Genomic DNA, 27,878 nt, shown 5'->3' with positions numbered 1-27,878 from the left:
AGCTCAACTACTTCTTGTTGTTGTAAACATGTATGCACCTTTCCTAGCTTTAGTTGTCCCTCTTCGAAAAGTTTGCGTATGAAGTGATATCTCACCTCAATGTGCTTTGTTCTTGAATGAAAGGCTGAGTTCTTCGCAAGATGGATAGCGCTTTGGCTATCACTGTACAAAACACAATTATCTTGTTTGAATCCAAGCTCTTCTAAGAATCTGTGAAGCAATATAATTTCTTTGCTAGCCTCTATCATGGCTACATATTCTGCTTCCATGGTAGAAAGTGAGACCACATTCTGCAGCTTTGAAGCCCAGCTTACTGCTGTGCTTCCAACTGTGAAGATAAGTCAGTAGTGCTCCTTTGAGTATCTTTGTCACCTGCCATATCTGTATCAACATACCCTTGGAAGAAAATATCAGTGCCTCCAAAATGTTTCTTCTAGCTATCTGAGTATCTACTTCACAGCTTGCCAGTGCTCTTTACCTGAGTTGTCCATGAACCTACTTACAACTCCCACTGCATATGCAATGTTTGGCTTTGTCTAGACTATAGTATACATAAGAGAACCTACATTTGCAACATATGAAACTTTAGACATATAGGCTATCTCCTCTTGTGTCTTTGGACACATATCCTTGGTCAGTTTAAAGTGACTAGCTAAAAGTGTAGAAACAGATTTTGCATTTTGTATTGCAAACCTTTCTAGTACCTTCTTGATGTAATCCTCTTGAGATAGCTTTAGTGTTGTCTGTGTCGTATCCCTTGATAACTTTATACAAAGTATCCTCTTTGCAGCACCTAAAACTTTCATTGAAAAAGATTTAGACACCTCCTCTTTTAAATCTTTGATGTCCTGCATGTTAGCACTTGCAATCAACATGTCATCAACATACAACATTAGGATGATGAACTTCTAATCTCTCAAATTCTTTGTGTTGACGCAATGATATGAGTTGCATCTTGTGAATCCATGATCCAACATCCATCGATCGAACTTCAAGTACAAGCCAGGTTTGATACTTGCTTTAAGCTATACAAGCTCTTTTTTAATCTGCAAACCATTTTCTCTTTACCTTTTACTTCATACCCTTTTGGTTGAATGATGTAAATTTCCTCCTCTAAGTCACTGTGAGGGAATGTCGTATTTACGTCTTTTTGCTCAAGATTTATCGTGAGCAGCCATAAAGCTTAAGACAAGCTTAATTGAGTTCATTTTTACAATAGAATAAAATATTTCATTGAAGTCAATACTTTTCTTTTGAGAAAACCTTCTTACCACAAGCTTAGATTTGTACCTTTTCTTTCCACCTTCTTCTTCCCTCAGTTTGTACATGCATTTGTTTTAAAGTGTCCGCTTACCTTTTGACAACTCAATCAACTTCCATGTTTGGTTGCGATGTAATGAGTCCATCTCCTTTTGTATGCTCTTTATTCATTTTTCTTTGGTTTTGTATTGCATAGCTTCCTCGTATGATTTTGGCTATCCAGAATCTGAGATCAAGAGACGGTTGAAGGAAGGAACAAACCTTTTTGGAGGTTTATTTGCTCATGTAGATCTATGGGGAATAGGTTGAGGCTCTTCATTTGGTTGACGTTGCACATTGTCACCGTTTGCACTACTTGAGTCTTCACCGTCCTCAAGTTTCATGTACTCATCACCTGTTTCTTTTGCTTGTTTTTTTTCCAATTAATCTTTCTACATATTTTGTTCGTTAAAAATTAAATCCCTACTCGTAAAGATTTTACTATCTTCATGATTCTATAGGCGATACCCAAAGTCACCTTTTCCATAGCCGATGAAGAAACACTTTTTTTTGGGCTTTGCATTTAGCTTTGACCTTAGGCTTCTGTTGCTAAATTGGCTTTATCTTACAAAAAAATAATTCTAAATGAATTATTGGATTTATAACTGAGTGTTTTCTCGCTTCGAACACCAAGGAAAAATAATTCTAAATGAATTATTGGAATTTTAAGTGAGAGGGCTTTTCTCATTGGAGACATCCGAGTATAGAGTATTCCTAGTGCGTCATTTAAAGTAATGACGGGGATTCTGAGAATTGTAATATCTGTAAGGCCACTAGGAACGGGTACTTCTGATGCGTCACATCGAATGGGTGACAGGGAGCATCGGAAAGAAGTATCCGACCATCCGGGAATGGACATCTCTGATGCGTCATAGGATGGGTGACATAGAGCATCGTGAAGGAGATTGTACCGTAAGTTGGGTAGGAAAGGACTAGCTGATGGGTATTCCTGATGCGTCACAAGGTGGGTGACGGGTGCATCGGAAAGGGAATATCCATAGTTGGGAGGAAATTCCGAACTGTGTTAGAATTGTGCACAAGGAAAAAGCAAGCACTTGAATGAAGATGGGTTTAGAGGAAACTTTGAGGAAAAACAGATGCTTTCTGAGAAAGCGGGATTGCTTTTCGGGAAAGCAAATGCTTTCCCACGAGGAAGTCTATGTCTGTATTGCGACTGTGCGTGTGATTGCATCCATGGATGCCTGAGAAGTGCTGTGAAAGCATTGTTTTTAACTTACAAGGTTTTATTGAGTTTTTGGGCAGGTTCAGACTATTTTAAAAATACGCCGGCCGTCCACTTAATAAGTCGGCAGCCATCTGATAAATAAGGCAACTGATCAGCCCACGTTTTCTCTCTCTCTTTTTTTGGCAGAACAACGAAAAAAAATATGATTTTTTTTTGAAAAATAAAAAAAATACGGCCGCGATCTCTACGCGAGCAGTTATTCGTGTCCGTGGCTAGGAGCTATAAAGCCATCACACGCCCTCTCTCGGAGGGGAGGTCCAATCTTTGCAAGGAGGAGATACTACTGCAAATTTCAGCCGTAAAGAAGACGTTGCCGGTGATGCCCATAGCTGCCCCAAGTGTACCAGATGTCGCCAAGACCCTCGCGAAGAAGTGCCTACGAAGCGTGTTTCCATCGCGACAAGTTGCTCTTTTTCTCTGTTTTCAGTCCATAAATGTCGTAGACGGGGTTGATTTACGAGAAGGAACCCGAGAACACATCTCTTTTGTGTGTAGGATTTGAAGAGAGGAATTTTCTATGTAGAGATCTCTTCCGGGGAATTGCTTTTCGAGAATCGAGTTGCGTTTCGAGCGTCGAGACTTTGAAGGTAACGATTTTCATGTTATGATCTTTGAGTATTTGATTTTGCAGGTGTACTTCCTCTTCGTGAGGGAGTAGGAGCAGAGGAAGGCATAAGCCTCTACAGGAGAAAAGCGCTCTGAGGAACTAGAGCCAAATCAGCCCAAGGGTCTCGTACCCGAGTTTGGGAAGTAGATCCACGGATTGGAGAGAGGTAGTCTCTCAAGTTGTTATCCGGAAGTTGGGATTCCCAAGTAAGGACTTCGTGTCCGGGAAAGCAGAGTTGTTCTGCGGGAAGAGGACTCTAGAAAGAGTTGGAAAATAGTTGCAGGGATGCCATGCCTTGAGTCGGGAAGGTGAGATCCAGAGGCGAGAACCTTGATTCTCGAGGAATTGGAATAAGGAACGGAAGCTCCTTGGAATAGGGTTTTGCCCTGGCAATCGGAAGCTGAGGCTTCCGGGAACCATCAAGTCTTATTCTAGAACGAACGTGGTAATACGTTCGGTTCAAGTGCTCGTGTAGACTTCTTCTCAGTAATAAAGATACTATTACGGGGGGGACCAGCCCATCTTCTGGTTCTAGTATTGTGTCGATCTTCTCACTCTCTATCTCTCTCTCTCTATTTATTTCTCTCTATATCCTTTGGCTTCAGTAATAAGTGATAAATCCTATTTATCCGAATGTATTTTATATTGTTATGCGCTCCCGTTTGTGACAGCTTCTATCTATGTGCATGAAAGCTTCGCACCCAAACACTTTGAGAAATAAATAATTCACCGATTTATCTGTCCATGCCTCCTCTGAAACTTCCCCATCCAATGCGGCTGAGGGTGATCGATTGATCAAGTACACAAAAGTACTTACTGCTTCCGCCTAAAGATCAAGCATAGGTCTGCATTTAGCCGCATGCTTCCTGCTTTCTCCATGATTGTTCTGTTCATCCTTTCGGAAATGCCATTTTTTGAGGTGTCCTTTGGGTTGTTCTTTGCCTCTGAATGCCATTGCTAGCACAAAAGCTTTCAAAAGCTTGGTTGTATTACTCGCCTCTATTGTCGAATCTGAGGCATTTAACCTTGGTACCTGTTTCATTCTCCACAAAGGCTCTCCACTTTTGAAATATAAAAAACACATCGGATTTTATTCTTCATTACATAAACCTATGTTTTCCTAGTTGCATCGTCTATGAATGTTACATATTACAATGAGCCACCTAGTGATGGTGTATTTGTAGGACCCCAAACATCAGAATGAATCAACTAAAGTTTATGACTTTTTCTTCAATTTTCTGTTTTTTGAAATGTTACCCTCTTATAAAACAATCTTCACAGAACTCTTGTCCAACTCTTTCAAACCTGGTAGAAGCTTCTTTGATTGAAGGATTTGCATTTCTTTGGCACTCATATGCCCAAGTCGATAGTTCTACACCGCATTATCAACTTCTATATTCGTTGCACAAGTTGAAAGTTGCATGCTAACAATATCCAAGTGAAGTGTACCAACCTTTTCTCCTTTAGCAACCACCAAATATCTCTTTGAGATTTTTCAACGCTTGTTTTTGAATGCAATGTTGTGACCTTCATATCGTCCAATTGTCCTGTAGAGATCAAATTTTTGCGAAGAGAAGGAACATGCTTAACATCTTTAAACTTCCATTCATTTCTGTTAGCAGTTTTGACACAAACTGTACCTTTGTCGACACTTTCACAAGCTTCATCATCTCCCAAGTATACATTCCCAAAATTATCTTTCGTGTAATCTCGGAAATCCTGCTTCTGCGGTGTCGCATGGAATGAAGCCCTGGAATCTACTATCCAAGAATTAGACACATTGTTAAATGAGAGAATTATATAATCTTGCTCTACTTTACCTGTCACAATGGCCTCCAATGTTTGTTTGTTGTCTTCAGACTCCGACTCCTTCTTCTTGGACCAACAATCCTTCTTGCCGCAGAGCCAACATTCGAGAACTGATTTTGTGCGTAATTTGCTCCGCCTTGACCGATCACGATCTTTTTGCTTTTTTAACCTCTCCTTTGGTCTTCCTCTTGTTTCCACTGATAGTGCAGTGCTTGATGATTCATCTGTGATTCTACTTCGCATTTCCTCTCTTAGGAGAACACCCACAACATCATCAAACTTAAGAGTATTTGTGCCAGAGATAGAGTTACTTATAGCCATCACAAGGATGTCCCAACTATCCGGTAGAGACGATAGTATAAGGAGAGTTCGCACTTCGTCATCAAAATTGAATTTCACCAATCGAAGTGGACTCATGTTGGTGTTAAAGTCATTTAGGTGTTCTGCAACTGAATCATTCTCTGTCATCTTTAGATTGAACAATCGCTTCATGAGAAATAGCTTATTGGATGCCAATGGTTTCTTGTAGAGGCCGTAAAGTGACTTCATCAAGTCCTTCGTGGTTTTATCTTCGAAACGTTGAAAGTCACCGTTGACGCCAAGCTTAGCAGAATTGTTCCTAATGCCTTTCGTTCAAGGACAATTCATGCTTCATCTGTCATTGTTGCCAGCTTCTTTGCAAGACCGTGTAGTGGTAAATAAAGGTCCTTCTGGTAGAGATAGTGTGTTGGTTGGGGCAATCTTCAAATCCTAAATCTAAACTATAAGAATCTTTAGTTGATGAACACGCTTTGCTTTTGAACGGAGCAATGATGGATTTCAAAGTCAGAGATTTCATCTAATGATAGCTTTGAATAGCTATATCCATCTTCCAAATTAATATTTTTGAAAGCTTCTGATTTTTCTCCTTAGAACATTCAGAAGGCTAGTATCCTATTTCTCTACACACAAAATATTTGTTATCATTTTTTTAAGAAGTAGAATTATGTTTTTAGCAGAATTGGTGTTTGGCTTTTCTTTTGAGCTTCTTCTTTTTGGAGATCTTCTTTTTGTGCTTACAAGAGCATTTCTTTTTAGAATTAGTACACCCAAGATGTTGGTACAATAGTTTTGCTTGTAGAACTTCTTTGAAGGTTTAGATTTTCTTAATTCTTTTTCTACCTATTTCTGTATCCAGAGCTTTTGTATTACCACCTATAAATCTTGGATAATATCTCCCAATGTTCTTGATTGGAGATCCAAGTTTGACTATCCAAGGTTTTGAAACGAGTTTGATGATGGTTTTTGGGAGTTTATGAACAAATTTTGCTTTGATTTTTTTGAGAGTATATTTTCTTGCTTAGTTTCTATAGTGAATACATAAAGCCCAAATAGAAGAGAATTTGTATATTTTCACTTCATAAGAAGCTTGTAGCATTATGGTCGATTGATCTTACAATGTTCTATAAATTCTTTGTAGATGTATTCGATCCAGACAACAAGAAGAGATTTATTTTCTTGAGGTCTTAAGATTGAATTCTGCATTTTTTTAAGGAAGTAGTTCCCACCATCTTCTAACAATTTTTGTAAATCCATTGATAGCAACTTCAAGTGTTGTATGTTTCCTCATTCTACCAAAAAACATTTTTTGGTAGATCCAACTGTGCATGTATTCGAGCATTGAGATAATATTTTTATGTTCCATGTTGTCGATATTGTAGAAAGAGATGTCGCAAACCTTCTTTGTGCCTTGCGCAAATTGTGGATTTTGGAGCTTCTTTGGTAAGAGTTGGTTGATGCTTCTTCCATTGGCTCATCTTTCTCCATATGTAATGGAGCTTGAGGTTATTCATCTATTTCTAAATCACATAAATTATTATCATCAACAAACACTTATCAGGTGGGGTGGATGACAAAAGTTGATATAACAATTGAAAGGGTAGAAATGCATCCAAAACATGTATCACTAGATGTGTAGATATTGGCACAATATAAAGGAGGCAAGCAGGAGAAAATCTACAAGAAAAGAGAGCAAAAATAGGCTACAAGCAGGAAAAAAAAGATTTGAAAGTGTATTTCTATTGTACAGTCGAGTTTCAAGATTTCGTTTATATATTTTAAGTTAGGGCAAGGCCATTTATTGGCCAAACACACAAAAATGAATAAATGAGCCTATACACTTCTCTAGGATATGGGGTATGATACAAGGAAGATAGTAGGACTTTATCCCCAAGAACCTCAAGGCCTAGCATAGAGACTTCTAACTAGCTGGATGGATGGAAAAGAGTTACACAACCCCAACTAGTGTATTGTAGTGCTCATGTTGAGCCTTTGAAGACCCTTGGTCAGCATATTGGAGGGATTATTGTCTGTGTTGATATTAGACAACATGACTAGACCATCTTGAATTACCTACCTACTAAAGTGATTAGTGTACATCAATATGTTCCGTGCAAGCATGAAACAAGACATTCTTAGCCAGGCATAGTGCACTTTGACTATCACATTGTACTTTTGGTGTTCTAATGGGCATACCAAAAGCCTTGATCAAACGACCCAAGCCAAATGGCTTCCATGGAAGCTTTTGTGGATGAGATATATTCACTCTCTTTAGTAGACCACGTTTTAATTCTTTACAAATTGAGAACACCAAGAAACCACACCACTAGCTAGAGTAAATACATATTTGCTGGTAAACTTACGACTAGCTAGATCATCAGCCATGTCAGTATCACAATAACCCTATACAAGTGGATCAGTGCTGCCATAACATATACATGTGTCCACCGTACCTTTGATGTACCGAAGTATGCATTTCACATCCTCCCAATGTGCCTTCCCAAGGTTAGACATATATCTACTCACCACTCCCACTACATATGAAATGTCTGATCATGTAGCAACCACATCAAAGAGCTACAAGCTGAAGCATATGGTCTATCCTTCATTGTGTTAGCTAAATCTCTTTTTGGGCAATCAGCTTTGCTAAGCTTCAAGGGTGAAGCCATAGGTAACTCAACGGCTTAGCTCAATCCTGCACATGAAACCTTTCAAGCACCTTGCTGAGATTTTTTTTCCTGAGGTAGATGGAGTTTTTTTAATTTTCCATCACATACTTAAAATGTGTTGAGTTGGCCCCAAATCCTTCATAGAGAAGACTAATTTCAGCTGCTCTTTCAAGACACATAGTACTTCCTTGTCCTTGGTAGCAAGGAGCATATCATCCACATAATGTGACGATAAAACTTTGTGAAAATGGAGTGGGTTTTAAGAATTTGTTTAACAATATGAACACAATTGGATTCAATGTCTCAACTCCACTCTCTTACTTGCTTCTATCCTTGCGTCTTTATTGTGAGTAAGACATGGTAGTAGTGCATATTATAACCTCTTATATGGTAGGAAGGACGTCTTTCCTTGGTTTACCTAGGGTTGGCAAAAGTGCTAAAATTACAAACTAGGTAACTCATCAAGTTTTAAAGATGAAGGTCCATAACTACTACATTGTGTTACCATAAAACTTTTCGTGTCTAAGAGTGGAGTTGTGAAAAGATTAGAAATCATAGTTTTCAATGTACCAAGAGAGCTTTAAGTTTTCAATATTTGAGTTGGATTTCTTTTAATATCAGGAATGTGTTTGACCTTTCCATTTTTGTTACTCTCTAGATGCCTCACTTGCTTGCATCTCTATCTATGTTCTGTGCACAAGCATGGTAATAGTGCACATCATCACCTTATCACAACAATGCATAACCAGCTTAATACGATAAGGTGTATACTTTTTGTTCATGTATATTTCACACCATTTTCACCTCAAAAATGTGAGAGAAATGAAAGGAAAACAAGATCGCTTAATTGTTTATTTTTACAGGAGTTTTGACCATTATGCTAAACTGAAGGACGTGGGGCAAAATTGAAGTTGTGACCTAAAATCATGCATTCCTTGATCTCTTTCTCCAAATTGCAAAAGCATGTTCTCCTTTGAGAGAATGATGAGGCTATTATCTTCACCGTTTTCGTGTATAAACAATGATCTGCTTGATTTCTCTTACCTCCTAAGAGATCATTTGAATGCAACTAATTGTGTATATTTTTTCTTGTTCACTGCTTTCTTAAAGTTTATACTCCCCACTTGTTTGGAATGGCTTTCTTGCCTTTCGGCAATGGAACCAAAACCTAACTTTTATTCTTCTGCAACGATTTCATCTCTTGTTGCATGGCAAGGTCCCACTTTCATTTCTTATTACATAACAAAGCCTCTTTGTATGTAAGCAATTCACCCTCATGTTGAGGAAAATTCAGTTAAGGGGGATCTTCTAACCCAATGATGTGCGTTTATAGGTAATGGTTCTACATTAGTTGGAATGTCAATCAGCTCATTATCAACATTATGATCAGCTTGAATAGCTGGCTGTCTAGCATTTTCAGCCAAATGTTGCCCCACATTTTGATCTATATTTGATTATCCAACATCTCTTAGTTGGATGAAAATGGATTGATCATCCATTATGTCATCAATAGGCACGGGCTGAAACATCATGTGCATATGGATGTTCATGTTTGAATGTGACCTTCCTTTTATCATCATGACCTGGTGTAGCAATCTTGAGAAATTTACCCTCACTACATCACAGTAGTGTAGTATCTTCCCATTTGTGGAATCCATACTCTAAAGCCCATCTCTTCCGCATCTCCATATCCATGAAGACTCTCTTGAAAGACTTCATGTCAAGCTTTGTCCTCTTCTCTATAGGTTTATCAACAAAGCATTTGTAGCTACACGTAAATGATCATATGAGACATGTTTGCCAGACCAAATCTCCTCAATGATGCCATTTTTTAGCATACTATTAGGTGAGTGGTTGCATATATCTACGGCGGTTTTCATTGCCTCTCCCTTGAATTGTTGAGGGAGATTAACTGTGGACAACATGCATGAAAGTCTCTCATATAAAGTACGATTAATTCTCTCTACCACCACATTTGAAGGGGGATTGTAAGGACGATGTCCTTCCTCTTAATCCCTTCCTTTCCACAAAATTGCTTAAAAGCCGCTCTATATATATCCCCCTTCATTATCAGTATTTAAACATTTCACTTTCCTACCTATTTGGGTAAACACATAAGCAAGAAATCTTTTAAAGGCAGCAAGAGATTCACATTTCTCTTTTAACAAATAGACCCACAATTTTCTAGTACAATTATCAATGAAAGTGAATTCTAGTGCAATTATCATTAAATATTGTGCACCACTATAAGTTTTCACAGGCATAGTACATAAATCAGAATGCCCTAGGTCAAGAGCATTAGACTTAGAAGACACACTTGAATAACAAGAAGATTTCACTTGCTTTCCATAAATACAATCTTTGAAAAATTCAAGCTTAGAGCTTTTCGAGTCAACCTTTCGAAGGGATGACAAAACTTGTAAGCCCTTGTGGCTCATATGTCCTAGGCGCTTATGCCCTAGGCACTTATGCCCCAATTCCACATATGATTGTACTTCAGTCATCTCCATATCTTTTTTGGCATAGTTTTGGAGTGCAAGTAATTAAGTGTCCCTTTCTTGCAACCCTTTACAATCAACTTAGAGCCTTTCTTCACTTCCCATAAACCATGACCAAAAGTGCTCACATAACCCCTTGTATCTAGTTGTACAACAGAAGCTTTTTTTAATGCGTGTAGTACATACTTGACATCATGCAAAAGTAGCTCTTGGCTATTGTTTAAGATTGTACAATTCCTTTTCCTTCAACTTCACATGCATAATTGTTGCCCATATAAACATTACCAAGGCAATCAGCAGTGCATGTAGCAAAAGACTCCAATGAAGGTTTCACATGAAAAGATGCACCACTGTCCACTGTCTAGGACTATGACAAGCCATTAGGTATAGGAAACAACGCATCGATGACATCTTGTCAAGTAATGAAAATGTCATGTACACCTGTCAAATGCGATGCATGAGACTATTAACTACAACCATTATCTCATCGTCGTTAGAAATCACTTTGATCACCACACTTGATGCTATATGGGCCTTTTCAACTTCTTTGGAGGAGAAAGCATCTACAACATCCTTTTTCTTTTCGCCATCACCTTTCTTTTTTACTTTCATCTCCTTCTTTCTCCCATGTTCTTTATTGAAGAACCTGCAATCATGCTTTTTGTGGCCTTTCTTGCCACATTAGTAGCATTCACTGTCACATTATTTGCCCTTGCTTTTGCTATGACTTTTACCTCTATTGGTCGCATTATCCCTCTTTGCACTTCTACCACGTACACTGTATGCACCACTGCTTTCACCCATTTTCCTTTCTCTTCATCTCTATGGAGTCTCTTACCCCATCATATATAGAAGTAGGACTATTGGCTAAAGAGTTAACCAATGTTTTCCATGTGTTTGTTGACAGTGTTATCAACAAAAAAATAACTTTGAGCTTATCATCAAAGACTGCAATCATGGATATTGCAATTGACTTAGCACACGTGTAAAAGCATTCAAATGCTCAAAGGCGGGCTTAGAGTCATCTAATTGCATATTTAACAACTTTTGCATCAAATGCACTTGATTAATGAGTGGTGTGCTCTCATAAGTGACTCTGAGCTTCTCCCATATTTTTTAGGCAAGAAATCTATGAGGATATTATCACACAACCATTTTAATGTAATCCATGGCCTTTTCACTAAGTCTAGCCCATTCCTCATGTGTAAAAGTATCAGGTTTACCATTTTCAAGTCATCTTCACAATCCGAAACAAGGTATCTTGCATGCAATCCTTTTATAGATCAAAACCACTACCATCAAACTCCTTTATTTCAAAGAGACTCTTGATCTTTGAACTAGTGGACATGAATTCAAGTATAGGAATCCTAGAGAAAGACTTAACAAAAATCAGCAAATAAAGTAGCTTTGTATACTATTATAAACAAAACCAACTACTTACCAGCCAATTTGTTCAACAATAGACGCACCAAAACACAAGTTTTGATGCAAAACACTCCATAGTCTAGAAAATTCAGAATTGCATGTGCCTAAAAACAATCCAAAATTCATTGTTTCGATGGGCAAAGTGCTATGGCATTATCCACAATATAGATACATCATAGTACCAAAAAGGGGCATCAAAAAATTTGTTGAGAACTTAGCAAAATTATGATGTCCAAGCTGATTTAGATGCACAATTAACAAAGTAAATGTGTGTAGACTCCCACTACCCTTTGTAGCACCAAAGCACCATGTGCATCCACCAAGAGCAAATAATATACTCTTAGAAATACAATGTAGAAAATTCAACAACGCAAAAAAAGTGGTGGGAGTTGTAAAGTACACTGCAGCAGTGATTATATATAAAATCCTTGTCTGAGAGTAGTTCCACTTGATGGAGGAGTATAATATAGACTAGAGCCTACTGTATGGACCTATTTTTATGGTTGAAAATTGTCACAACATCAATATAAAACTTGCTGCAACTTGTCTTTGGGACTAGGGAAACCGTAAACCCTAAATGTGATGAGAAACACCTTCCAAAATCGAAAAACAGAGCATGGAAGAATGCAATGCAGTAACTCCAACCAACTTTGTCGCAAGAAACCTCACTCCAATACCACTTGAAAGGAGGGAAACGCACCCAAAACACCTACCACAAGGTGTGTAGAGTTTGGTGGAGTATTTGCAACAGATATGCGCGAGAGCAGAGCAGAAAGAGGTTGCAAAGTAGAAAACATAGATTGTAGACTCAAGTTTTAAGATGTCCTTTATACGTTTTTAAGTTGGGGTATAATGTGTACACATGGTGTCCAGCCATTTAATAGCCAAACACACAAATAATGAATAAATGAGCCTATACACTAGTGGGGTATAACTTAGGGGAGTGAGTAGGCCTTTATCCCTAGAAACAGAACATCATCTACGTCCCTTGTGCTAATTACTAGATTTGATGCATCTTGGACAAGGTTCTCACCTTTTATGAGGCTAGTGAGTGGGCGAGTAGTTCTATATTCACTTTCTATTTTCTTCCTCAATTTTGAGAATGCGTGGGTGTTTTAATTATTTTTTTTAGTTGCCCCCTATTGAAGATGGGATTTCTAAAAGTTTGCCAACTAGTGTGGGATTTCTCTAGAGATAGCTTCTAGTGGAGTCACCATTGGTGGATTTATATGCCAAAGGGTTGGTTTATCTTGATCTATGTACCAAGGTAAACTTCTAATTCCATAAACGACGTCCTTTTCTTTGTGGAGGCCATACCTCTTTAACTACAAGGAAGGATAATACATTTGTGATCTTCCTACGCTTGTGCCTTAAGAACTTGACGTCTTAGATGAGGATTACACCGATGACCCACTATTGTTTCCAAATTATGAAGAGATTGCACTTGATGATTTGCGAGCAACACTTTTAATGTTTTGTTTGGATAGTGAAATGGCATGAATAGGCACAATTTTTTGGTTTTTTAATGAGTGTTGATGAGCTGCCATCCTAGATTATCAAATGAGTGTACTTGGCTAGCCTCTTGATAGACAGGCCCCTATTTGGGATTTCATATGGGCATCGTACATTTCTATATATTTATCTATTTAAGGAAGTGTAGCTATCCATTTAAAGGAAGCTTTGTCATTCGTTTTCTATCTATTTGTTATGTTAGCCTTTGACATCGAGAGTAGGCTATTTCAGTAAGTTTGTTGAGCTTGGGCTTAAAAGAGGCACAACGAATATGTTGACCACAATTTGCTACATAGTGTTTATGTGATGGAGTTTGAGCATGGAGGGCAAACCTCACTCCATAGAATTTCGACTTTGTTGCCTACTAAGACGATTCATAACGACAATAGATGATGCTTAGAATATGGCATGCATGCACTTTAGATGTGTGAAGTAGTCTCCATGTTATATCTACTACTCCTCCGTGGTGTGAGCCTAGTTGCCCTCTGATTTTTGGTTGGTCACTTACATTAGATACATCTCCTGTATCCCCTTTCTCATCTTTATCCTTTTCAAGTTTGGCATCTTGGCTTTCTCTGTGTGTTGTTGGAGCTCTAGAGCTTTGTCGTTAATGAATGCAATTGATTCATGCTTTTTCTTATTGGACGCATCATGTACATCTGCTTTATGGGACTCCACTTTCAATGTCATTGCTTCATCATTATTGCTCTTCATAGTCTCCTCTTTGGAAACTATTGTCGGTTCAGGATTGTTTGGTAGTTTCATCCTTAAGGTTTTTATTGAAGGGAGATGGTGATGAAGTGATATGTGGAGTAGAAAGTTGGGGACTATCCCCCCTTTTCTTATTTTGAGCTCCATTTTCTACAAATTTTGCTTGAGATTTTCTCTTTAATTATTTTCAAAGATTTTCATGAGACTCTTCTTATGAAAAAATTGCTTTCTAGTAACTCTTTGTCGCCACCTTAAGTCCATGTTTTGACCTTATCAACAAAGCATTTACTCGATAACATTCTCTATCAATAGTGCAATACTATACAATTTAATCTCTCACAATTGTTTTTTATTTCCTTGGGAAAACCACAACATTATTTTTCTAGTTTCTTTAACTTTGGCACAACTTCTTTAGGAACTCACTGTGGCAACAATGCCTCTCAAAACTTATCGTTGTACTTGGGGGGTGCACTATGTAATCATGTTAATGTATCACTTGAGTTCAGTAGGAGGGGGTTTTTAATGCAAAAATTTTAGTGAAATTAATAGAGATGCATTAACAAAAGGGGTTTAATAAGGGGTCATTTTATTCATTCAATCATATTAAAAAAGGGCCGAATGCAAGTTATATAGGGGAGTTTCTCAATTACCCCCCCCCCTGACCCCATACTCAAGGTTCTTCCAATTTAGTGCACCCAAGTTGTGCCATGCTTTCATCATATATATCCACTTCCAATTGTTTTTAACCATGCAAATGAGGAAATGTGTTTAAATTGGATAAAGGATGATGGTGCATGACCTTGCATTAACAAAGTGGTCCACTATTGCTACACATTTCCTTCAAAAAGATGTTCTTTCACAAGTTTCCATGACTCGATGAAATTTTTCGAAGCATAGGTTGCATCAAATTGTTGTCTAAGTTGCATTGAACATTATACGGGGTACATATAATACACTTTAGTCGTGCGTATTATACAACACCATCAATTAAACGATCATATAATATGGTGTCACATCAGCAAAATCACCGTATCGATTAATTTCTTAGTAGTTATCGAAATATAATATGAACGAAATATATTTCAACCGAATTATATTTTGATCGAAATAATTTTCTCTATATTTGCATGAACCTCGCGGGCCTTTCTTCATTGTGAGCTTCTTTATTTACAAGTTGCCTTGAGTTCAACCTAAAGGTGAACTCTAAAACCCAACACAAAAAGTAAAAATATTGTTTTGATTGAGATTTTGGTTAGAAATCAAGCTTATTCTAGTAAAATTAAAAAATAAAAATTGAGTTTAAATGTGATTAGAGTGAATTAAGTTAATGCTTATCATGTGTAGAAAAATTCACACTTAGAAATAATTTAATTTAATTTAAATTAGTAGTTACTTCTTTGTGTAGAGCCATGTTCACACTTAAAAGTAACTCAGATAGAGTAATTTAATAATTGTCTGCCAAGTGTGGAGCAATGCTCACACTAGAGGTGATTTTTGGAAGCAAAATAGTGATCCCTTGGCTTTTGTAGAGTTTGACTCACATTTGGAAGTGATTTAAGTAGGGTAACATTATCTCTCGTGTAGAGATTAACTCATACGTGAAGGTCATTCAAGTAGATTTATGAGATTGCATGTTATGTGCAGAGTGCACTCACACTTGAAGGCTATATAGATGTAAATTAGACGATTCTTCGTCATGTGTAGAGTGAAAGCTCACAATGAAAAAGAATTTTTAAAATGTAAATAATAATACATCCAGAAATGTTTATGCTTATGTTTGTGGACATTGTAAATGTTTGTTGATTTTTAAATAAGGACGCAATGGTGATGGTATAATGTTGATAGATAGGTTTGTTATACTCACAAACCTCTTTGCAATATGGTGAAAGGATTTGAGTGGTGCCACGTAGATGAATTGATAGCAGGAAAGACCTCATCGAGGCTTGAGGTGTAAGTCTTGTGGCCACAAATTTAGCGGGAATGCACATAGGATAAAAGAAAATGCGTTCATAATATCTGAAAATTTACTAGCCAGCAACCCCCAACCCCCCCTCCCCCCCCCCAAAAAAAAGGTATCGTTGAAAAATTTCCTGAGTGGGCGCGTAAGGCAAAATGAATACTTGCCGAAGGAAAAAAGAAGGTTGGTCTGAAAGTACTTAGTTCACTGAGCGAGAGGGATGTGGAGATGACTTTTGAAGATGAAGTAAGTCAGCCGTCCGTGTGAAACTGGGAAAATGACTTCCAATGCCACCCGACTTGGTCGATGCTTCCACTTTATCGAATATTGGGTAAGAAGCCTTTTGGGACTTATTTCTCCCTTTTGATCAAGAACCAATTTAGGTTCGAATGGATTGTAATGATTGGTATCCTCGAAAATTGGACTTCCTCTAGATGAACAACTTCTTCATCCTATTTTCGAACCGCTCCTACAAGTGGCTAATGTGGAACACAAGATGGACTGTAATGCTGAGGGTAGGTTCAATTTTCTTTCTAATTAGTTTTGATGGTTGCCTAGCTTCTATTTAGTTGTCTTCAGCTGAAAAGACTCTTAAATTATAGGAATTAAAAAATGGCAGTATATGACTTCATAAATTTTTCCTCCCATTTTGCATCTATTGTAGGAAGACCTTTGTCAAATTTGAGTAAGTACTTGTGAGTCGCAAAGCAATGTCTTGTCATTCTCTCTGTGTAGTACAATTTATACGGGCTTAAGAGCATGCCTTTTCTTCTACTAAGGTGGATTTTCAAAAATAGGTTCATTTGATTTTGGTGTGTTTGGTTTATGAGGCTAACATTGAAAGAATTATTGTTTTTTTTTTCAAATCTCACAATATGTGAGGTTATATTAATAAGAGAGAACCATAACATCAGGATCATGCTCAATTCGAGCTATGGCCACATACATTTCAAAGGAAACTGATGATTAGAAGGAACCCCAACCTCGCAAACATCAAGTTGTCATAGACCTGACAGAAAGAGTTACCCACTTCCACTCCTGAGAGGTCTTGCTTTTTCCAATCCTAAAAATAGTTTTCCTGCTATCTTGGATAATCTATGTATAGCTGGCTACCAAGAGATCTTGGACGAACACTCGGCCATTGCTGACCTTTCAAACATCGTGGAAGAAGGAGAATTTAATGACTTGAATACATATGGAAATCAGTTGGCTTTTCATCCCTTTTCCTCCATGGAGCAGATCATTCTTGGAAAACTCAATCTTCCACGTCCTTTGGATCCATTTGCACACCTTACTTGCAAGCCTATAACCCACGAACACTCCAAGAATTTTTGGGGCAGGTTCTCCCTAGCAGTTTGAAAGAATTATGGGTTTTCAAAGTAGAGGGTAGTTCCAATTTATATGTATCCTCATTGGTTGAATGAGTTACCTTCAATGGTCATAATATCTTGGGATAGTTTTGGAAATAAAAAAGGTTGCTCTGTATCGTATTTTAGTTGAATTCGATAGAACCCAATCACCTTCTTTGAACTCTACATGCTTTCTAGCGTCGGCTTGTTTTCTTTGTCTTTGTTTGGGTGGTTTGACAATAGCGTGCACCTTCTTGGTCACTGATTTTGGATCCAAAGAAATCTATCTGTATAAAAATTTCATCTTTCGGGCAAAGGTGAGAAGTTAAGTTATCATATTATCTCAATCAAAGCTTTATCAATAGGTAAATATATTGTGTTGTAGGAAAACTCTAGCAATGGTCCAATGGAAGAAACATTTCTTGTTTTGTTCTGTACACAGCTCACATAAGCTTTCGGCATATCTAAAAGTGTGAGATTTATAAATTTGCAAGTGGGTACACAGGACACGGAGGCCTTGTTGCATCTTGATATATCTATTGTGATAGATTCTCAAAGAGCATGAGGCATGGGCAAGGTTGGCAATAAGCCGAGTCTTTTGCGTGCTATACTTTTTTCAAAAGCACACCATGCATGACTCAAATTTCAAAGTGATGGCCAACAGAAGAACCTTTCCAATGCTTTCATGGTTTTTGCCTTTTCACGGTGACCTCCGGATGGAGTTTGATGGCAATCTTTCAACATCTTACTTTTGTGAAATTCGACAATGCGGAAGCGTAGAGTTATGGAGAGAAGGCATGAGACAGAGAAAGAGGAAGAGTTGCTCCAAGCCACAACTTGGCAATAAATTGATAATTATACAAACAGGGTAAAGGTCTGTATTTATACTTCATGGGAGTCCTTAGTACTCTCTCTCCAGATTTTCCTGATCCACACTCTTGTCAAATTAGTAAAATAAATACCTAAAAAATGAAATAAGTAGGTGCTACGATTCTTTTTAAAAAAAGAAAGAGGAAAATCAAGCGAGATTCTCCTCTTGGACGTGAACGTGCAGATTACGATGGCTGCATTACAATGAGAGAGAGAGAGAGAGAGAGAGAGAGAGAGAGAGAGAGAGAGAGAGAGAGAGTTTATAAATGAATTGCAATGCGCGTGCACAACAGCGTGAGCATTCGCTTGGATGGTGTAGCCCAAAAGCGTCAAGTACAATTCGCCTTGCTAAAAGTTCTAATCCTCCTTGTCTCTTTTGTAAAGGTAAGAGGGTCCAAATTCGATGGAGTCAAAGATGGGATCACAAGGAATCTTGATAATTAATGAATAAAATAAGAAGAGAGCGAGTAGGTGGAGTGAGTATGACAGTGGGCATTGGGCATCCACTTGAGATGCATAAAGCTTCAACACCCTCTTTGCAGCTCATAGTGGACATATGTAGGAAGACCAAGTCGATGAAATAGCTACCATGGACACCCCACCACAGATTGGGATACTAGATACACCTAAGATTTTCTCCACCAACTTGTCACCAAACAGAACGCACACTGGTGGCCTCTTAGAAAGTTGAGCTATAGAGTAGATTACGTCCAAGAATCCCCATTCATTAAGTATGAACACATCACCTAAAATTTGAAACACACCATGTGCATAATCATGCCAACAACAATGAATTTCCTGAATTGGATCCAAAGTGTTTTTTGTGTACGCCATGTTGGTTCCGTGCTAGATGCAATGCGCTATTGTCACACGGGTTCAAATATCGATTATGTGAACTTTGACACACGGGTCCAAATCAAGCATTGCGAGCTTGTTTTTCCCTCTTCTGTTGCTCATGTGTCTCTCTTTGGCTGAAGCATGTTGTGGTATTCTCTTCCGGCTAGAAATATAGTACAGAGGCCACTATGGCCGCCGTCACGTGTGCCATGCAGATTTCCTAGGTGAAATCACTCTCTCTACAATACTTGTCAAGCTTGTCTTTGCCTTGGTCATTTTCCTAGCTCTTTTGTTTGCCATTCTCTTTGTAATTTCGAGACAAATAAATTGCCAACGTAGAACTTCGATTATGTCAAGGGAGAACTTCGATTGCGTCGAGGCAGGTAATTGAGCACTAGGCAATGCACTTTCATTGCCAGCCATAGCCAAAAAATCGCCTTGTTTGACCTTGGATTTATAAGCTTCAGTGGATGGACGTTCTCCCTTTACTTGCATTTCAAAATGTTTCCCTGAAGGCCTTTTCATAATAGCATCTCAAAGGGCAGCCCATTGGAATCCATTTTACAACGTTTCAAAATGCTATCTATCCTCGCAGAATTTGTCATTACTTTACGTCGTCTCGTTGTCTCCAAAGGATCTCTAGAGAAGCTCAGCCCAAGGCATTTCAAAATACTGGGGTTATAAAAATGTGGTCGCTTAAACGGGTCCATGATGTTTGAATTTGTTCTAGGCCTACAAAAACAACACCATGTCCGCATGAGACTATGCTAGTGAAGCCCACAAGCACCTGCATTGGGAAACGCACTACAAGTCGACGCTATTGTAGAGTCGGTGCTGGAGCGTTTCAAAATGATGGAAAAAACTTGTCAGTAGCTAAGGGCGGGTTCAGACTGCTTGTTGTCTCCCTCAAGTTCAGCTGAGTCTGCAGGCGCACCAGTTCACGCTGCAGTTTTTGCCGCTGCAGAACAGCAAGCACTGCAGCAGCAGGGTCTGCTTGGTCTCATGATTTCGTGATCAAGCCTCGCCCGTGACGGCCGCTGAAAAGTGCACGGAAGCCCGAGGGAGTGAAGCCGCCAGCAGGAGGAAACGCTAAGTTCTCATTTTTTGCAGCCTATCAATGCTTGTCACATCCACTCGACCCGCGTGCAGGTCACACCTACTGCCCAAGTCTGAACCCAGCCTAAAACGCCTAAATGAGATGATTTGTGGGCATTTCAAAACGCCAAGCAATGCTTCCTCGCTGCTTTTCCTGGCCCGCGAATCCTCCCAAGATGAAACATTTACCTGCTTTGATACCATGTCAAAGTTATCAATGTGGAACCAGTGTGTGTGTGTGTGTGTGTGTGTGTGTGTGTGTATATATATATATATATATATATATATATACACACACACACACAGAGAGAGAGAGAGAGAGAGAGAGAGAGAGAGAGAGAGAGGGTGGGGTTTTTGGGGGGGGGGGGGGGGGAAGAAGACGCTTTTAAAGTCGTAGGAAACCATCCCAAGAGACCTCATGGAGGTGCTTAAGTACCACCCCTTAAGGTTTTCTTGCCCCACAATGTCAAACAAGTAAAATAAATATCTAAAAGGCAAAATAAGCCGGGGTACCACATTGGGCATTCACTTAAGATGCATGTAAACTTTAACTTCTTACTGGAAGAGTGACACGAAGGCGATTATTAATTAGAAGATAACTTTCTTCCATTGAGTAGTTAGGATGAGGTTCACAGACAAAACAGAAGAAGCTCCCCAAAACGAAGCAGGGTGAGGATCAGAGGAAAGCGTGAAGACGACGAGCGTGGAGGACAAGGGAGTGAATGGTCATACAAGCATCAATCCCTCCTTGTTGAGCCATCATTGCGCCTTCTCTCGTAGTACTCAACCAATGGCTCTTGTCCTGGGGTGCCCCCCCCCCCCCCCCCCCCCCCCCCTTTTCCCCTTGCCCATAGGGGAGGAGGGCGATGGAACTCCAAGATGCCCTTCGCGATGCATTGGTGCATAGTGGTGTACAACCTCTAGTGCACATGCCCCCACTCAGGCTTGCAGGCTTTGGAGCCATTGCATAAGTAAACTTTGTTCTCAATCCTCTGTTTCAAAATAGACCCCTGATGCTGACTGAACCCGAAAATCCCATGCTGACTCCATCCCATACAACTATGGCGGCGCTACCCTTCAATAGTGCTTTCCTTTACAGAGGAGCTTCTGGGGGTAACCTCTTCTCACCGATTCAATTGGCGATGGCTCAGCTCTTTGCTCGTCCTCTCGCTTAGTCCCCTTCCTGTCTTAGGTGCAAGGTAACCCTCCCGTTCTTAATTTCTCTGAAATTGAGGGTTTTAATCTCAAGAACATAGGTCATCCTTTCTCACCCTCCCATACGGAAGATATTGACCCTGAGGCTCCTCCCCAACATCAAGCTAACAGTAGACCTGCTATCCCTGTCCAAGTAGGCACACATTGTGCTGCAAGGGAAGAAGCTGACCTTGAAGAAGAAACTGGAGAAGCAAATGAAAGGGTTACTATTTTTGTAAAGGAGTTGGAAGCTTGGCAGTTCTAGCTTCAGAACAGGGTGGTGATTGGACTTTGCCATGGGATTACGCCCTCCTTTGAGACCCTTAAATCTTGGATTTCTTAGCAATGTGAGAACAAAAATATAAGAGTTATACATGTCCAATATTTACCTAATAATTACTATTTGTTTTTCTTTGAGATTGCTAATATTGTGTTGCAGATAGTAAGTCAAGGTCAATGGATCATAAGGAACACCCCATATCAGTGTTCAATTGGTACCCTAGGCTCAATCTTAGGTGTCTGGGTATATTTCTTAGATCCGCTTGTAGATATGTACCCCTGGCTTTGGGGAAGGTCTTGGGACAGGGGGCGAGGGGTGGTATTAATCCCAAGTCGGAACCCCAACTCCTTATTGAGGTTGACTTGGATTTTGAACTAAAGCATTGTATACCTGTAAGGGATTCTATTTGAAAATCCCTTCACCTTCAAAAGAAGCGGGCTACAAACCCTCTTCTGAAGGCTTTCAAATTGTCTCAAAGAAAAACTATGTTAAAGGCAATAAAGGCACCAAAACCTCTACTAGGTTCAAAAACTCCTTTAGCCCCCTTTGGGAAAATATTTTTGATCCCTTCAACTATCACATCCCTTAGAAAGGGTGATATCACTTAACGAGTGGTGAAAAGCGAGCAAGGGACAAAAAGCGAGCAAAGAAAATAGAAAGATGGATATTTTGATCCCATTGGAAGGGTTCTTGATTTTCTTTCTTTTTTTTTGCATACATTCATTCAGAAAAATTTGTTACTTATACATGGTCTCTATATGCAAACTTTCTCTCTTGTACACCACATCTACATGTATGCATTACGCTAAATGGTTGTTTTTCTTTAGTGCCAGATTGTACCTAAAGTAATTGAAGATTTAAAAAAAGCACCTATTTTCAGAGTGGCTACTAGCTTTTTCAAGATTTGCTAAGCTCTTTTTGTTATGCTATTAAAAAATGAGCGGTGAACATAGGTTTAGAAGAAAGAGAAAGAATCAATATTTCTCACCAAACTTTTACAAATAAACTTTCTTGATTCAGACTAGGAATCATGCTATGCCTCCTTAATACCATAGTGATGTGTTGGTCGGACTAACACTTCATATCGAGTTCCTTCTCCCAAGTAGCCATGAATGCAACGTGGTGCTTAAATGCAATCCATGAAACTCATCCACTCATCGAAATTTTTGTTTGACTTCCAACACTATTATATTTTTACGCTCGTCTTGACTACAAAGCTTTTCAATTTAGTTGAAATTACAATTGTGTTTTCTTGCGTACATTGTACGTATGTTAGTACACAATAGTATCTCACATCATATTCTTATCTATGTACATTGAGGAACAGCCTGTGTTCATCACTATGACTCTTACACATTCACAACCTTTTACCATGCCCCAAACAAGATCTAGAAAATAATAGAGACAATTTAATGTGAGGAAGTGAAAGAGCAAACAACAAAAATTGTCAAAAAAGTTGGTAGAACTTCTAAGAAGTATTAAAAGTCATACTATATAAATTTTTCTTGCAACCTAATTTTTATATCAAATTTATCAATTGTTTTACTGCATCTCATAAAGCTAAGCTTACTAGCGATCATAAATAGGCAACATAGTGCTCAAATTGAGAAGAGTATTTTTAAAAATTCTTAGACACCAAAAACAAAATTGATGCAAGAGTGTCAAAACAAAGTAGATTTTAAGAATATTAATTTGTTGACAATGTTGTGGTGCCTACTATAGTTCTATTGTGCGTGTGGGTGTCCTACATACCCATCATTACTTTGTAGTGAAGCTAAATGTAAGTCACTTCATCTTCATCTTGACACTCCTTGAAAATGTCATAAATTGTTGGAAATTGCAAAAATATGCTTTGTTCTTCTCACTCCCTAAAAAAAATCATAAATTGTTGGCAATTACAAAAAGGATTTGCATGGCTTGTTAAATGAGATGATGGTAATAGATTTAATAATCATGAGGTGAATATATTTGCACTTTGTGGTTTTGCATGTGCAATTCCTATCATCTTTTGTTAGCTTTATCACAAAACTTTTTCTAGAAGAGGCAAACTACTTATGGCCATGAATTTAAGGGAAAAATCTTTTTGTCTCTAGCCATAGACATGCATATATTTTAGCAAAGATGGGAAATACACCTAAAACAACAAAGGATAGCTTGAAGAAACAAGTATACTGTGCTATTCAACAAGTCTTTGGTATATACAAGATGAATAAAGACATATTTTTTCAACCAAGACGTAATAACAATAGTGGAGTGGTGATGCTATCCATGGAGAACAAGAACCCGAAAGCTTAGTAATGAGAGCGATGATACTTATGTCCATGGAGAAGAGGAACTATGAAACTTGAAAACCCTTACTTCCAAAAGAAGCTACCAATGAAGAGTGCGTAACAGAGGTTCACGATGGCATCTAGTTTGACTTGATGCAAAAGATGAAAAAAACCGTTTTCTGTTGGCTTGACTATAAAAGAGGTCCTAATCTTTTTTTAAACGCTATCACTACCATAGTAGCACATTCCCCATGTTCTACCTTCTTTCTTTCAAGATGGGCATGATTTTCACCCGGCCATTGATTCCACGGGTAGCCTTGTTAGTGCGAATGAAAAATCAAAATAGTCTTGAGCTTTGAGGCGTTTCATCTCATTGGCCCTTTTCAACTTGCGTTTGGAAACGCAAGTTGGTGGGACCTGGTGAGGATAAACCCTCTTCTCTCTTTTTGAAATCCTATTGTGGGGATATAACCTATGCACCCCCGCCTCTTAGCCAGTCCACCGTTTGCCCTGTTGAAGGGGGAGGTCAGGGTCAAGTCTAGCCACAAGGACCGCCTCTTATCCATCCATGCTGCTTTATTCAACAAGCACTTCCTTCTCATCAACTTGCATGATTGTCGAATTAGCCAGCAATACATTCTTCCTCCACAAAATGACAACGTCTTGGTTTGAGTTCATTGGCATCGACACATCCGTATGGCTTTGGCTTGTGCTTAGAGATATTGCGCTCTACTTGGCTTGGTGTGTGAAGCTTTTTGCGCAAGAATTCATTGACATATGTATAGATAAGAGACAAATAGGTCCTTCTCAAGTGCCCTAGACATGGGGGAGGCTCCTTGCGTAGTCAAGCACTTATGGAGTAGAGTATGGGATACACAGACCATCTGCAGTTAGCGATATTGCTTATTGAACTTGATGCATTTGATAAATCATGCTTGTCAAAAGCCTATTGTTTGTTGGATGCAATGGAAAGCAGCATGCTGATAGAAATGTTGAGGGTGTTACTAGAGAGGGTGAGTTGTCTTAGAGTGCCGAGAGGAGGGCGATGGCACTTGCAATAGCTGAGGTAAGCCTAGCCTTGATTCTCTGTTTGTGCAGTAGCACCCTTCACTCCTCCCATTTCCGTCCCAGTACCTCCCTCACTTCAATGTTTCATTGAGAAAACCCTATTGGTAGCATCCTCCTTGCTTTATAAACCTAGCTTCACCAGTCCCTACTTGCTTGCATCTGCTTGCGTTTCAAAATGCAAGCTGGGAGGGGCCCATGAGACCAAACCTATGATAAATTTTTATCATCGACACTGACACCATTTCATTGAGGAGACTGCGTTTTCCCTACTTAATATGCATATCTTCACCAAGCCCTACCAGCTTGCTTTTCGAAATGCAAGTTGGAGGGGCCTGTGAGACCAAACCTTTGATAACCTTCTTAGCATTATTGACAACAAAAGGCTAGCCCACATCCTCCGATCTTATTGTTGAAGTACTAGTGCATTGTTGAATGATTACCATAACTAAGGCCATGAAAAGGTTGGATCTAAATGCTTATTCTTGAGTTTCTCCTTGTTTACGGTCTTGCTTCAACACTCTTTCAGGCTCCTGTGACTGTTCACTCTTTTGGCCGAGGTCGATGAGGAACTCTGCTAACACTTTGTCATACCATGTTGGCTTCCAACTCTGTGCAAACCTTTGAAACAAGGGAAAAGTGCGTTAAAGTTTTCAAGTGTGTTGATGTGTCGTACCTTGTAGGCTTGTAGGGTCGTAGGCTTATGCTCCATTTTGTGTGTGTGTGTGTGCGCGCGTGCTCATTGCAAGCTTTAAAACACTTCAAGCTTTAAAAGCCATTGCATCTCATTTTTGGCACTTTCTCCCTCTTTCAAATGAGCATGGCTTGACTTGGCAACGTGCATCGTCCATCATCTTATGATCAATGAATGTGATTTTTCCAAGTGGCTTCATTCTCTACCTTCATTTTAGGAAAAGGCCTCCCCTTAGGTAAGTCCAGAGTTTTGTGATATTTAATGTCAAGGATACAAGCTTGCTCAAATCCGTGCCTTAGCATTTTGAGAGTGGCAATTTCACTAAGGCAATTTTTGTTGACCCTAGTTGCTCCATGGCAATGCCTCACCTTTAACATACCAAGGAACTAAGGGAGACGAGTTTTATGTCATAGGATCAATCCTCCAGACTCGAAGATCTAGCCAAAGGCTCGAATTCAACACCTACTAATCAAGTGGAATTGGGGGGAGAGAGAGAGAGAGAGAGAGAGTAAGAATTTCTTGGAGAGGAGCTTATGTATTTAAAGAATTTTTACTCTACATGCCTAGATATTCCTACCATTTGTTGCTGCTACTCTTAACTCATCTCCAAATAAATTGATGAGCAGCATGTGCTTTTCCAACACTCTTGGGATCATCCATAAGCATGAAAGAGGGGTTGACTAGACTCGTGCCAAGGCTAAAATAGCCAGAATAAGGGGGAAAAATGCACCTCAACATGTGGCCAAAGTCTTGAATCAGCCATCTCACACAGGGGGAACTTAGAGAAACTATTCTTTCCCTTAAGGATGGTAAATCACCTGGCATTAATGGCATACCCAATGAGTTCTTTCATCAGTACCATGAGTTCCTAGTCCCATATCTCGTCTATATGGATGGAAGCCCTTAGAGTAGGTACTTTGTCTTCCTCCATAAATACTGGAGTGGTTAAGCTCATTCATAAGAGGGGAGTGAAAGAGGGCATAGGAAATTGGAGGATCATTACATGTCTGACTTCAATCTAGCAGATCTTTGCCCTTTCTCTAGCTATGAGAATAAGTCCCTTAATGGATCAAATCATTCTTCATGAACAGAAAGGCTTTATTAGAGGCAGATTCATATTGGACTCCATCATCACCATTTGGGAAGCAATTGAATATGCTCAAGAGAGTGGGAAAAATTTTGTCTTCTTTAAAATAGATTTCGACAAAGCTTATAACAGGATAGACTTCATTTTTCAGTCATTATCTGATATGGGTTTTGGAAAGAAGTTTATTAGATTTGTCCACATCTTGTTTGGTAATGCCAAATCCAGGATTGCCATCAATGGAGGCCTAATTGAACCCTTCCCTCTGACTAACTCCATCGGGCAAGTCTGCCCTATCTCCCCCTTGTTATATGCTATTTGTTCTGATGCTATTGATGACTGGCTAATACTGGATGTTGTGAGAAGAAAAGTCTTTAAGAGGTATTGCCATACTAAATGCCACCACTAAAGATCTTTGCTTGCAACAATTTGCAGATGACACAAATATGCCATAATGAGAAATGATGTTCAATCTATATCAACCTTTTGGGAGTGCCTGGAAACTTTTTGTTTGGCAAGTGGGTCAATTATAAACCACTCTAAAACTCGATATAAAAGCTCAACTGGAATTGTGCCTCAACTAATCACTGATGCAACTTGTGCCCCAATAATGGATGGACAAGTGTTCAGGCTACTTGGGACCAATGGGCTTCAAAGTATCTCTCAATCAAAGGTGGGAGTGGATCTTGGCAAAATTTAGACAAAAGGTGTTTAGGTGGCAAAGTCACAGCCCTTCTAGCTTCTAGAGATGATGTTCTTAATCATTTTATTCTTTGAGGAATGGTCTATTTTTTGTCATGTTGGAGCCCAACCAAATATCAAATGCAAAAAGTTTTTGCTTTAGCCATGAATTTTTTAGAAGGGGGGGGGGGGGGGGGGGGGGGGGGGGGGAATGAAAAATCATCATAAAGTACCCAATGTCCCTTGGGATACCTGTCAACTGCAAAAATAAAAGGGAGACTCGGTATTTTGAACTTGCTATTCCTTCTTTATACCTCATTTAGGCATATGTTTTTGAAGGCAATGTCATGTCTCTGTTGGTTGAGTACTACAACTATACATTTATTGCTAGCATTTGCTTCCACCACA

General features: G+C 39.1%; 1 long non-coding RNA gene across 1 annotated transcript in view; it reads left to right on the top strand.

The window, feature by feature from the left end:
- Window positions 1-27,671, top strand: part of LOC147458668 (uncharacterized) — a 41,599-nt gene extending 13,928 nt beyond the window's left edge. Inside the window, exon 2 of the long non-coding RNA XR_015187790.1 lies at window positions 27,225-27,671. This is a non-coding gene — a long non-coding RNA (uncharacterized LOC147458668). The remainder of the gene's footprint in view (window positions 1-27,224) is intronic.
- Window positions 27,672-27,878: the final 207 nt, after the last annotated feature.

Source organism: Adiantum capillus-veneris, chromosome 4 (assembly GCF_014529385.1).
Source record: "Adiantum capillus-veneris isolate H3 chromosome 4, ASM1452938v2, whole genome shotgun sequence".
NCBI classification, from domain to species: Eukaryota; Viridiplantae; Streptophyta; class Polypodiopsida; order Polypodiales; family Pteridaceae; genus Adiantum; species Adiantum capillus-veneris.
The sequence above is the reverse complement of the archived record's forward strand: the minus strand, read 5'-3'. Positions and strand labels throughout refer to the sequence as shown.